The following is a 12,943-nucleotide window of genomic DNA, read 5'->3' as shown; positions in this document are numbered from 1 at the left end:
CAAAACCACTCTTATTAAGTGTCCAGGAACAGCAGCAGCTTCACATCCTGCAAAGATGGCCCTGGACTCTGTCCCATCTCTGGAAAAGGTGGAGCTGCACACGGGAGCAGGAGTCAGACACGAGTGCCAACTGTTCACAGCCTAAAGACAACCTTTCCACCAACAGCTCCATCTGAGAAAGGGCTCTGGTATCTGCGCCTGCAACACCCCCAGGAAAGTGGATGGGAAGTCCTTGGGACAGATCCCCTCCAGGCTGCAGGTGGGGAAATGCAGGGAGCATGACAGAGCATGGTTTGTGTGCCGAAACCTCGACACCCGCCCGTGCCCTGCTTACACAACAGCCTTACGCAACACAGCACTTCCCTGGCTTGCATAAGGGCACACCCGAAACCCCAGAGACGTGCTGGGACAGCAAACCCACCACTGGTCACCCAAAAGCACATTCCCACCATGCTGCCTCCCCACTGGCCCTTCCAGGCCACTCCTGAGAGGAGGCAGCCCAGCACAATGACAAAAAACATCACAGAGTGATACCAGGAGGCAAGAGAAGGACCTATTTCACCATGTTCTGGGAAAACGCTGATTTGACCCCAAATCACAGGACCTGGAGAGCTCTTCCTTGCTGCACAAAGAAATTGTTGTAACTTTTGGAGAATTTAAAGTAAACTTTGTTCGAGATCATCCAGAGCCAGCCCACCACAAGGGGCAAGCAGCAGTTCCACATATCTGCAGCTTTCAGCTGGGTGACAAAGGCAGCACTGTGGTCATCAGCAGTTTGGAGCTTCTACCCCAAGCTGTTGCAAGAAAGAGCAGCACTGCCAGGTGCTGCCATATAGCAGGTGTGAGCTCCTGGTCACCGTTTCAAAAAATCCATCCAGTACATCCCAGTGTGTGTGAAAAACAAAGCATCTACCACATCACGCAGCACAGAGAAGGCTGCTAGGAAGGATGAGGCTTGGGTTTCTCCCCAGCCACTAAAGTTTCCATTTTCTGCACCTAAGCCAGATGCCTGCAGCCTGGGCAAGGATTTACGGCAGCATAAGCTTCAGAGTCCCTCTGCTTCTCAAGGAAGTATCAGGAAATAAAAGGGCAATTGCATTACTCAGTCATCAGGAGTTCAGGGTTTCTGCTTGGTTTCAATGACAGCAGGTAAAAAAATTGCTCAGCTGCCTGACTGCAGCCAGCAGCCCTGCAGGAGGCCAAATACTTCCCTCTCCAATGCGCTGTGCACACCACAGCACCAACACCTCTGTTCTGGTTGGTGCCAAGACCAAGCTCAGCTCATCCAGGGTCTCCCCTACCCAGCACAGGTCCCAGCAGGAGCCCTGTCCCAGCCTGAGCTCTGAGCTCTTGCCTGTGCAGGGGGTTGATGAAAATTCAGTGCCTGGAGAGTCTGAGCATCCCCGTGAGGTCCTCCCAGCTCGTGGGCTGGTGTGGAGCATTCCATCTCTGCTGAAAGTCCCACCAAGAGGAGAGATGCCTCTTCCACAGCTGCATCCCACCAGCACCCTCCTAGGTTACATTATCAGCAAATTCCATTTTTTTTCACAACATAACTAAGCAAATACCACTATCCAGATCTGAAACTCATCCTTGGAAACCCCACTAACATCCTCCCTCTTCCTCTGTGTGTCCCCTTCACGCAGCTCTTGGCTGGTGACCAGACAGCCAGTTTCACCTACAGTGCTGCCCCAAATAATTGCTTTCTTCCCTCATGTAACAACTCCTAAAAGGCCACTGCAAATCTTTTCAACATAAGCTGAGGTAGCCAAATACAGCTTCTACTAGCCTCTTTCCCTGTCCTCCCCCCAGATATAAATTTTATACTTGGACCTACTAAAGTTGGCTGAAAATAATGATAACTGACAGATGCTGGGTTAAATAGGCCACAGTCTTTCCCTCGGGCCTAATTTAGACCGGATATCAAAATGATACAAAATATCATTGCTTGCCTTCACTCCATCAGGACATCCGTAGACAGACCAATATTAACTCCTTCCTGGGAATGTTGTGTTTGCACTGTCACCTTGCAAGGAAAAGCACATTTTTATCTGATCTCCTCCTGCCCTGGATCCCATGCTCCATGGTGGCTCCTAAGCAAAGTCTCTTTAGTTTCCAGCCCAGCTCAGTGCCAGGTGCTGGTCAAGTCACACCAGCCTGAGCCCCTGCCCCTCGTGGCACAGCAGCCTCAAACCACAGCCATGGCACTGCAGTGTTTGGGGCAACAGGACCCCCAGACCAGCTTGGACACATGGCTTGCACCACTCAGGACAGGTAATTAGAGGCTGTATTCTAATGAATATGCACAAGGGGGCAGAGTCAGAGTTGCGCACCTGAGGTAAAGTTATGCATATTTTAATTATTCAACACTTGGCAGTGCAACCTCACTTGGTTCACTTGGCCTCCTGCATGTCCTTTCCTAGAAGGCTTGTTGGGTTTGTTTCTCTTCAGAGGAAAAGGAAACTTCACAAAAGAGTCTCCTTTGCCTCCATCAAGCACTCAGGGTAAAGCCCACGAGCAATCCCAAGCCCCAGCCCAGAGAGGGTGAGTGCCACATCCTCACTGGCACCTGCCTGCACCAGAGGCAATGGGTACATCCACTGACAAGACTGAAATGTCTAACTACCAAGTCTCATTTTCAGTTGCTTATAAATTTACCAAGGATTAACTGATCAGCCCAAATTTTCCTTGGCAAATACATCAGCTGGACTGGATCTATTGATTTGAAGATTTAATTCAGAATTTCTTGGTTATTTCTGAGAAATATTTCTCATGTAAACTCTCCATCTCTCCCACTCTCTTCGCTTTAGAGGGCAAAGGCACATTCCGTGTCTGAAAAAAACATGAGTTTGATTTACAGAGTTATTGCTGTCACATAGTTACTGTACTAAACAAGGAGCAGTGAAAGCAGCTCAAATAGAAGCAGCAGCATTACAGCCACCTCCAATCCACACGTGGCTGCAGCTACAGCCCTCAAAGCTCTCCATCTCTGAGGGCTCAGAGCTCCTGTGGCCTCAACAAAACCCCCAGAGTGGGCCAAGGCTGAAGAAAACACAGTTGGTGCTTTAAGGTGTAGATGAATTCAAAGAAAATCAGTGCATCCGCTTAGAGTTATAAATGTTAAACTCCGGAAGGGGATCATTTGTGCTCCCATAGACTCATAAAAGTGTATTAAACATTAAGTACTATGTTAAAAGGACATTATTTCCAAGTCCCAAATCGAGCATTCAGAAGTTAGGGATGCCTTTGCAACCTGCATTTGACCTTGTTTCTTTCAATTGTGACAGACTTGGGTTGCACTGGTTTTCCTCTGAGCTCAGGCAGGCGCTGGGTGCTGGAGCTGCTCTGTGAACAAACTGAAAATAAAAGTGGTGGACACTGCTGCCATCAAAATCCAGCTTTGCCTGCTGGAGCTGGGGAATAGAGGAGACAAAAATGCTTGCTGTACTCATCACTGGCAGATCCTGTGCTGCCCAGGCACTGCTGCCAGGCGTCCCACCCTGTGATGGGGAAGCAGCCTGCTGCCCCCATGGCTTCACTGGAAGGTTGTGTTGGGGTTCTGCAGATGCAGGATCCCTCCCCAGCCCTGCCTCGGGCTGGATGAGCCCTGCTGCACGCTGGATCTCTGCTGCAGGGCTGTGGGGAAGGGCACAGGCAGCAGGGCACAGGCCAGGCTGGGCAGCACTGTGTGCCAGTGAATTGTGCACTTAGCTGCACACTGAACACAGCTGACCTGTCAGCGTGTCAGCACGGGGACTCCTAATCCCAGCCTGTGTCAGGGACAGCCAAGGGCCTCAACAGGATTGCAGAGAGGCACAAGCTCATGGCCTGGCAGCAGAGATGCTGCTGCTGATCTGACATGTGGAGCAGGGCACGGCAGCAGCAGCCAGCCAGGATCAGATCCTCCGAGCTGCTGTGCAGAGGAGCAGCACAGCCCAGGGAGCTGCTGCTCTGCCTGCAGCCCACACCAGCCTGCAGCAGAGCCCAGCCTTTGCTATCATCGAGCTCTTCCTCCTTCAGAGGGCAGGGAAAACAGGAATGAAGCAGAAAAGGGATTCCCTCAGCCTGTGGGCAGCCAAGCAGTGTTTGAACCTGTGTGTGGTACCTGCCACTCTGCCACGCTGAGATGTCAGGTTAAAGAGCCAAAGCATGTCAGAGCCTCCTACAGCAGCTCTGGTGGTTTTACTCACATCATTAACAAATTAATTTTTTTTGATTTGGAAAGGACAATGGCAACAGCTGTTTCGTGGCATTGAACCTTTCCTGGATCACACCTTTCCCCCATGACAGAGTAAAAGGTAGGAGACCAGCATCACCTCTGCTCCTGCAGAGATGTACAGCCCTCTCAGACATCACATAGGAGACACTTCTTGGGGACAGCTGCAAAGAGAGGAAGAGGCAGGAGAGCGGAGAGCAGTGCCCCAGGATGCCCAGATTTGTGCAAATATTTGATGGGATTTCCAGCACCCACAAGCAGGAGCATAGTATGCTATCTTATTTTCCAAATAAGAAACATAATTTTCTGGAAGCTCTATGAACTGGAGGCAGTTATTAACAGGGTGCTGGTCCCTCCTCTCAGCCCTGCACTGCAGGTTTGACCAGGGCATGCTGAATGGCCAGCACAGAGCTGTGAGACAGCCCAAAGTCCCCAAGGGCATCACTGCCAAGCACCTTCCCAGCAGGAGAGCCCAAGGCCTGGATCTGTGCCCTTACCTGGCGAGGCAGGGGCTCAGGCTGCTCTGCAGGCACAAGGAATAAATCTCTCCTGCACAAGGAAGCTCTGCTCAGTGCACAGCAGGATGTGCCACGGAGCTGACACCACCACCAGCTCTCCGCAGCACATCCATATGGCTGGCCAGCAGTGTCATGTTCTTTCACTTACATTTCCCTCAAGTTTTCATACTACACCAGGAGGTGCAGCAAAGCAGTTTAATGCCCAGGGTGATCACTCAGCCAGCTCATGGTGAGAGGGCTTTCCCCAGCAGCAGCCCAAGCAGCAATGAGACAGCACCACGCATTAGCCAGGTTGTGCTGAGCTCAGTCCAGGCACAGATGTCTCAGTAAAACCTCTCACCTTGCTCCAGCCATGCCTCAAGGAGCACCCACAGGTATCCCCACATGCCTCACACCTGTACACTCCCAGCAGAAGTAAGCCCAGGCCTGTCAGCAGAACCAAGCAAGGCAGTGGCTGTGAAGGGCTGCTCCCCCTCCCCACCACCAGTGCCTGAGGTGGGCTGCACGGCTCAGGGGGCTCCCATGGATGCCAGGGAACAAATCCCCCCAGGCCCAGAGGGGCACACCCAGACCATCCCTTGCCATCTATTTCCACCCAGCCCCAGCCACACTCCCCTGGGATTGAAGAGCCATCTCTTCTCCTGGCCAAGTAGTATCTCCTCTGTGAGCAGACAGAATAAGGCAACAAACTATTTCATTTTTACTATTTGTATTTGACCTTTTTATATTGTTTGCTTTTTCCAGCATAATCCCTTAAGAACACAACTGATGATTTATAACAAAAGAATATCTCTATAGTGGGTGCCTTGCAAGACCTCTCTCCTGCTGCTTTAGAGTGATTTACTTTTGGATTAGCCTCTGATAGAGAAGGGCTCGGCTGACGATTTGCCCTCGTATATCAAAAGGGAAATCCTTAAGACATCACTATAAAACAGCAGGAAAGAGCACCTGCCTGACTCATAAACTTATATGATGTGGTTTAGTCAGATAGGCCATCTGCTTCCCTTACATACCCATATGTCCTTCGCTGTTCCCCGCTACCTCACAGTTAACTTTGGTGATTTTCTCCTTCACTTCCGCAAAGCTAAAACAGAGGAATGAATCGAATGATAAACTTTCATGCAGATGGAAACAAGTGCAGTAGCCACTGTCTCTGCCTTCCGCAATAAATAATGACAGTGGAGGTGAGGAAACACACGCCTGCTCTTCATTAGAACCATCATATAAACTTAATGTGCCAAATCCTGCCCTGGCCTACACCCACATGGCTCAGCCAACTTGGGTGAAGAGAGGAAAGATCCACTCTCGTAGTGTGTCCTTGCCAACCTCCAGCTGTTCTCAGCAGGAGCAGGCCATGGTCCCCAGCACGGCTGCACTCTCATGCTGGAGCCTTCTCCTGTGGGCAAGGCGTGGTTGTTCAGCCAGGGCTGGCCTCAACCATCCCAATGTTTAGGGAAAAAATACAAAAAACTGGAGATGACTCCCTTCCCTAGGACAGGAAGACACCCTCCATCCTCATATTACCTATTTAGGGACTGACTGAGCCAAAGATGAAATCTTCGTTCCCAGTGACTAAACAGAATTTGTCCCCTGAGCTCACCTGTGTCCCTTTTGAATCCATTTTTGCCTTGGCTTCTACAACAACCCATAACCATTAACTTCAGGGACATATCTGAACACCATGATATAAAAGGTACTCCAGCTTCAAAACTGCTGGCTAACTTCATTACATACCCCCAGCTCTTGCCCTCAAAGAAAGCAATTAATTGTTTTCTAACGAACCCCCAGGGACCAACCCAGCACTCCTTTCCCACAGGGACAGCCTGCTCCTCTAGCCTGCCTTGCACAGAAGTTCTTTCATACCACTTTCTCCCCCTTTCAGCCTCTTTAGATGTTCATTCTGCCTTTTTTGCAAGACAGGGCTTGAGTAGCACATCACTTGCTGTATGCAAAATGTGCTTGCAAAGCCCACTGCAGCTTCTCCACAGTGTAACTTTGGTCCTCTATCTGCTTTGGTCATACACTGCTGTCCCTTTACACCTCTCATGAGGAGGAAACCTTTTGGTTTGTGATGCCAGCCACAATCCCAAGGAAAACTCCAGCATGCAGGCCTGGGGAAGTGGGAAGTGCCCTGCATGGAGGCAGAGCAAGCCACAGGCACTGGTTCTGCAGTGAGAGCATGTCTGCATCCCCCGGGCTGAGCACGCTGCTGCAGTGCAGGGAGAGGGGGGCTCACTCCAACCAGCCCTGGGGGCACAGGGAGATCGGCCTCCCTGCAGCTCAGGGGGAAAGAAAACCTCCTGTAATTTACGTCCTTTTCTAATGTTCGTCTTGCTTTTTAATTTCCCAAAACCGGGTCCCTGGGAGTTCATTTTTCTCCTCTGCAATAGAGTAAGGCGAGCAGAGGTTTTTCCGGCTCTCTGGAGAGCTGCCTATAGCCTACCACAGAGTGGATAAAAACCCGCATAAAAAGACCACCCAAGGGACTGGGAAAGTGGTCCCTAGAGAGAAGAAAGAGGCATTTTGTTTAGAAAGGCTGAAGCACAGACAATTACCCAAAGCAGAAAAAAAAAACTGCATGAAATCTGCTCAGCTTTCCCCTCCAAGAGCCCTGACGGGAGCTCTGGCTGGCATCGTGCTGTGCCATGGGCAATGGAGAAGGTACCAGGGAGCACATGTGTACACACATGCATGCACCAGCATGTGTCCTTAGGGAAAAACTGGCAGCAGCTCAGGCACAGGAAACCCTTCACTGCCCTTCCCCTTACAGAGACCCGGGTTTATTGCTCACTAACTCTGTGGAGCAAATGGCTCGAGTCCCACAGCTGATCTCCACGGAGATCCAGTTATTGCAACACTCTGAGTGTGCTTAGCCATGACGTGTCCCCTGCCTGCTCTTACACACCCAGCAACAATGGCCTTGCACACCCACGAGGGCAGAGCCCTGCTGCCCCACTGCCAGCCTGCACTGGCACGGCAGGGAGTGCCCAGCAGTCCTGCCACGGGCAAGGCAGAGCACAGCTCCAGCAAGAACCCTCTCAAAGAAATTAAAAGTGGAAAAGGCATCACATTAACCTCCTTAATTTTTCATTTCTGACACACACTGTTTTCTCCTCATTTCAAAGAATTCCAAGTTAATGTCTGGAGGGCAGAAAAATCCATTTCCCAATATGCCTGCTGCAGCTTTTTCACCAATCGACTGCCCTTCCTGGTACAATCACTGAGACATTGATTTTTTTTCCTTTTTTTTTTTTTCCTAGAGCATCATCCAAAAATCTATCAATGCAAACAGCATCTTTGAAAAAAAATACCAGCAACACAAGGCAGGATGCTTCCTCCACCCTTTAACCCCAAATGATGCAGGAAACCTGTGCCTGTACCAGTTCTAGCAGCATCTCTTGCTGTGTGTCAGGGACAGAGGCTGCTCCATGCAGTGCTGGGCAGGATTTAGGGAAGGCCACTACAGGCAGCTCACTGTATGTCCCCCACCCACAAAGGTGACAAGGGACAGGCTCATCACTCCAGGGACACAGCCCAGCCTCCAGCAATTCTGGGCTCACCTTGACACCTCCGTGGGGAGGGAGAGCTTTGTCCCCACACAGGGGCAGCAGGCAGAGGAGGCTTTTCTGCCCGTGCATCGCCTTCCATGGGACAGAGCTCGAGGCTCACAGGGCTGCACATACAATAACCTGGGTTCTGGTGAGCCTGGCAAAACCCGCCTCCTATTACCATGCTAAATAAACACTTCACTCAACAGTCTTGGCACTTATTAAGCACCTGGGAGAAAGACTGCCTCACGTTGTCCAAAACACTCTTAATTACTGTTTAATCAAGATCTCTTCCCCTCTAGAAGAAAAAAAAAAAAAAAGAAAGAGGCGGGTAAACATTTGCATGTATTTTCCACTGCAATCACATTACACATCTCTGTGACAAGCAAATTCTTGGCAGAGCTCAGGAAGAACACGCTGCCTGTGCAGGAGCATCACAGCACAGCCTGCTCAGCCAAATAGCCTTAGGTCCCCCTTCCTTAGGTAAGGAACAGAACCAGGAGGATTTCCTGGCACATGGACTAACGCCATCAAATGCTTCTTTTATTTGTTGTTGACACATGTATAACAGTAGAAGAATCACTAAATAGCCTTGTAATATCTTGATTTATGGATTATTCTTCCCTCCGAATAGCACACGGCAAGGACAGCACGCCTTCATGCTGTATCTCTGCTAGCACAGGAGCACTGGATTGCTGCTATCAGCACCCACACATCCCAGGCAGCACAGGGCTGAGCCAGGCGTACATGGGATGCCCAATCCCCCACTAGCACAGGGGGTGAAGGCACAAAGCACTGCGTGGGTGTTTAGGCACAGATCCTTTTCCTTTCTGTAAGCTGGATTTTCCCTGAGTGACTCCTGCATGGAGCTTTAGAACCGTGCCTGGCAGCGTGCAGCTGTTTCCAGATGCCAAAGGTTTGGGGAGTGCCCTGTGGCATCGCCAGCCTGACTGACCCAGCCAGCACAAGGCCTGGGCTTGGGGGGCAAGATCCTGCACAGAACCTCCCTTCTCCCCCACTTCACACTCAGCTCTTCCTTAAGATACAGGGGATTTGCCTTAATTGATTTAACTGGCAGCTGCAGTGCTCTGACAATAATGAATTTATATCAGGAAGTACAAGAAAGAGAAGGGCCTTTGGGACAGTATCACTACTCTGCTTCACACCAAGGGCCAGGTCCCAAAACTCAGTCTGGGTAACACCACCTCCATCACAGTCAGAAACACATCAAGCAGTGCCCTCTGAAAGTTCTGGAAAGGAGCAGGATCTGTCCAGGGCATATGCTCCAGCACCCGTGTGCTGCACCTGACTTGTTCTGTTGACTAAGTGACAATTACCTGGGATTCACTGCTGGTGATAGATTATCAATGGCATATGATTTTGCATTTTAACAGCCACTGATCTGCCTGCTAAACCCAGAATATCAGGTTAAATCACCTAATGTGATCTTTTGAGTAAGGCAAAGCAGAATTCTGTTGATAGTGATTTAAACAGCTGCTGGTGAAAGCATCTAAAGCAGCTCAGCTGCAATATTCCAACATGAATGGCCAGGCTTTGGGTAAAGGGGACACCTGCACAGGAGAGGGGATAAATGGACTCCCCAGTACCTTTTACACAGTGAATGCATTCACAAGATCCAAAGCTCTTGATAACAACAGGCTTTGGGAAAAGGGCAAGAGCCCCCAGGGGAGATGGGCACAAAGGTCTCTCTAGGATAAATAAGTAAGATGTAGGTAAAACAATCTTGGAGTACACATTAAACAAAGATTCATTTATTCATTTTTATGAATGACTGAATTTCTTCCATTTCTCCTCTCTATCCATGGTACAACATCCTCACACAGACAACAAGCAATCTACCAGATATGTGCACATCCATGTTCACATGACAATGATGTGGATCAGGAGCTGCACGACTGAACCCAACACAGACTTCAGCTCCAAATTAGCATTCAAGCACAAACTGAGCTGTGTCAGTGCTCCTCAGCAAACCAAACTAGTCTAAGATTATCTCTGTTCTCAGCCCATTTACCAAATAGGTCTCGTAGTGAACATGTGCTGACTCTTGATCTAGGGAATGCATCCAAGGAAAACAGCTGCCAGAGGCTTCACTGCGAATGAACACTGTGTGCTAAAGGAGTCCCGTGCCTGACACGGAGCTGGAAAGCTGGCTGGAGGCTGAAGTGGGGACAGACAAAAAGTTCACTCCCTCAAGTGCCATCTCTGAAGAAATCCACTCAGGGACACAAAGGGTGGGGCAGTCATTTGCAGCAACCCCCAGCCTAGAACAGTCCTCTACAGGAGCACAAAGTCCTGCTGCTCTCTCTGGACAAGTCCCCCCAGTCCAGACACACTGAAGCCTGCCAGGTGCCTGCAGGAGCTGTGCAGAGCTGCTCCTGCTTCTGTGCCTCCCCTCAGCTCCACGGGAGGATGGGGAGGTCATCCCACCAGCAGCTGGCCTGAGCAAAGACCCCTCCCCAACAGTGCTGCCCCCACCGCAGAGCACAGCTCTCTGAACAGCAATCTGAACCAGCACTAACAAACCTACTCATTAAAAACTTGGGAAGAGCTTAAAATCCACTTTCCTGGGGAACAGGAACAATTTGGAGAGGAAAAAAAAAAAAAAAGACAAACATTTTTTCTTTCATAAACAGGCAGTGGAGCCAGGATCTCAGCATGCTGCAGCCAGGAACAGTGGCTGGGAGCAGGATAATGCCCATCTCTGCCCCTGTAGCTGCTCCCCATTGCTGCCCTGAAAAGCTTCACCACCATGGGCAAAAACACCGAGAGAAACAGGCTGGTGCTCTGTCAGTTAAACAAGACATTTCACATGTTGTGAAATTAGCGTCTGACTTCACTGCTTTCTCCTCCCCTCATCCTTTGAAAATTCATTTTCTCCAAGATTTTGAGAAACTACAGCAAGAAGATGGAAACCAGTTCAGGGTGCACAAAAGAAAGGTCAACAAGTGCATCTGGATAACTTTTAAAAATAATTATTCATTTTCATATCCTCCTTCCGTTCTTCTGGCTGGGAGCACCAGACAGATGAATACAGCCTTCCTTGGAGCATTCTCTTGGCACAGGCTGCTAAGGGTCTTCAGAAGAAACTTGGAAAACACTCAGACCTGGGCTGTGATACCCTTGCATCTCATTAACATGCACATCCCAGTCAGAAGCCAAGGTCTGGTGGTGTGGAGGATGTCCATCCATTTCCTGCTGAGCCCACAGCAGGATTTCTCTGGGCCTGGTTAGTGAAGTCCCAGCACAATAGTGCTGCAAGGCCCTTCATCATGCTGTGCTTTAGCAGCATTCCTTGGCCCAGCAGAGCACACCAGCAGTACGAGACGTGAACAATGGCCAGGCTTTGTTTCCATGTTCCTGTCTCCTGAGCCCATGAGGAACATCTGGTTGCCTTCCTTCCACTGCAGAGGGTGGGCATGGGTGGGTCCCCAGTGACAGCAGCAAGGCTACAGTGAGCAGCACACCCCGAGCTGCCTATTGATCCACACAAGATGAGGCAAGACCAAGGACGTGCTTGGAGAGGTGCCTGCAAGACTTTTGCCACGCTGGCGGCAGAAATTAGAATCTGTGTGAATGTCAGCGCTGCAAACAAAGCCAGGATGAAAGACTTGACCGTGGCCTGCAGAAAATGTGGCCACTCATGTCCTCATCTCCACAGACCAGAGCAGGAATCACCATGCTGTACAACAGTTCCTGGTTCCTGCCAGGACAGGGGCATCTGCTCCAGGGCTTTCCCCACATCGGGGGCAGTGCAGGACGGCGCTCGGGCTCACGGACAGTTTTGGGACCAAGAAGAAAGAATCAGCAGCTCAGCACCCCACAACCTGTGCTTAGAAGGGTTCAGGAAATCTCTTCCACAGAAGTTCCACCAGAACACTGCCTGTGCAAAGCAGAGACGCAGTCCTGTTTCTGAGGGACATGCACCATGTGGGACTGCCATTACCCACGAGAGGTGAGGACACCAGGCTTTCACCCAGGAACACAGGAGCAGCCAGGGTTGCTCACTGCTGCTTTGAAGGGGTTCAAGTTCCAGGTATGTTCAAGAAATGACTGAACATGGCACTGAGTGCCATGGTCTTGTTGACAAGGTGGTCAGGGTTGAACTCAATGATCTCAGGTCTTTTCCAGATGAATTGATTCTGTGTGTCTCTTCTCTTAGGGGTGTTTGGTTGGAGTTCCTTAGGATAGCAGACGGCAAGAGCACACGCACTGCTGTGCCTCTGGGAAAAAAAGGCTTTTAGGAAAGAAAGAAATCTTGATCCCAGAATAATAATTCATATAAAGTAACACCATAGGTTCAGCTTGTCTGATTTGAAAGCCAAGGCATAACTCAGAGAGAGTTTTGGGGGGCTGTGAGGTGCTGGCAGAACACACCAAGTCCCCATGAGGTTTCAGGCACATGCCTCCCCCTCAGTAACCTGCTGAGGAACTCGGGCAGATCCCCTGGCTGTCACATGCCACATCTGCAGAGCCACGGGGACCAGGGCTGTGATGGCACAGGCAGAAGCCTGGCCCTGAGCTGTGCCATGCTCAGGGCAGAGCTCTCCCTGCAGGGTGCAGGGTGGTGATGGAGGCACTGCCTGGTGTGTGTCTGTCCCCCAAGGTGACCCAGCAGTCTGTCCTGGCTCCTCAGGGCGAGG

The sequence above is a fragment of the Taeniopygia guttata genome, chromosome 15 (assembly GCF_048771995.1).
Source record: "Taeniopygia guttata chromosome 15, bTaeGut7.mat, whole genome shotgun sequence".
In the NCBI taxonomy this organism is placed as follows: domain Eukaryota; kingdom Metazoa; phylum Chordata; class Aves; order Passeriformes; family Estrildidae; genus Taeniopygia; species Taeniopygia guttata.
Note: the sequence above shows the minus strand (reverse complement) of the source record.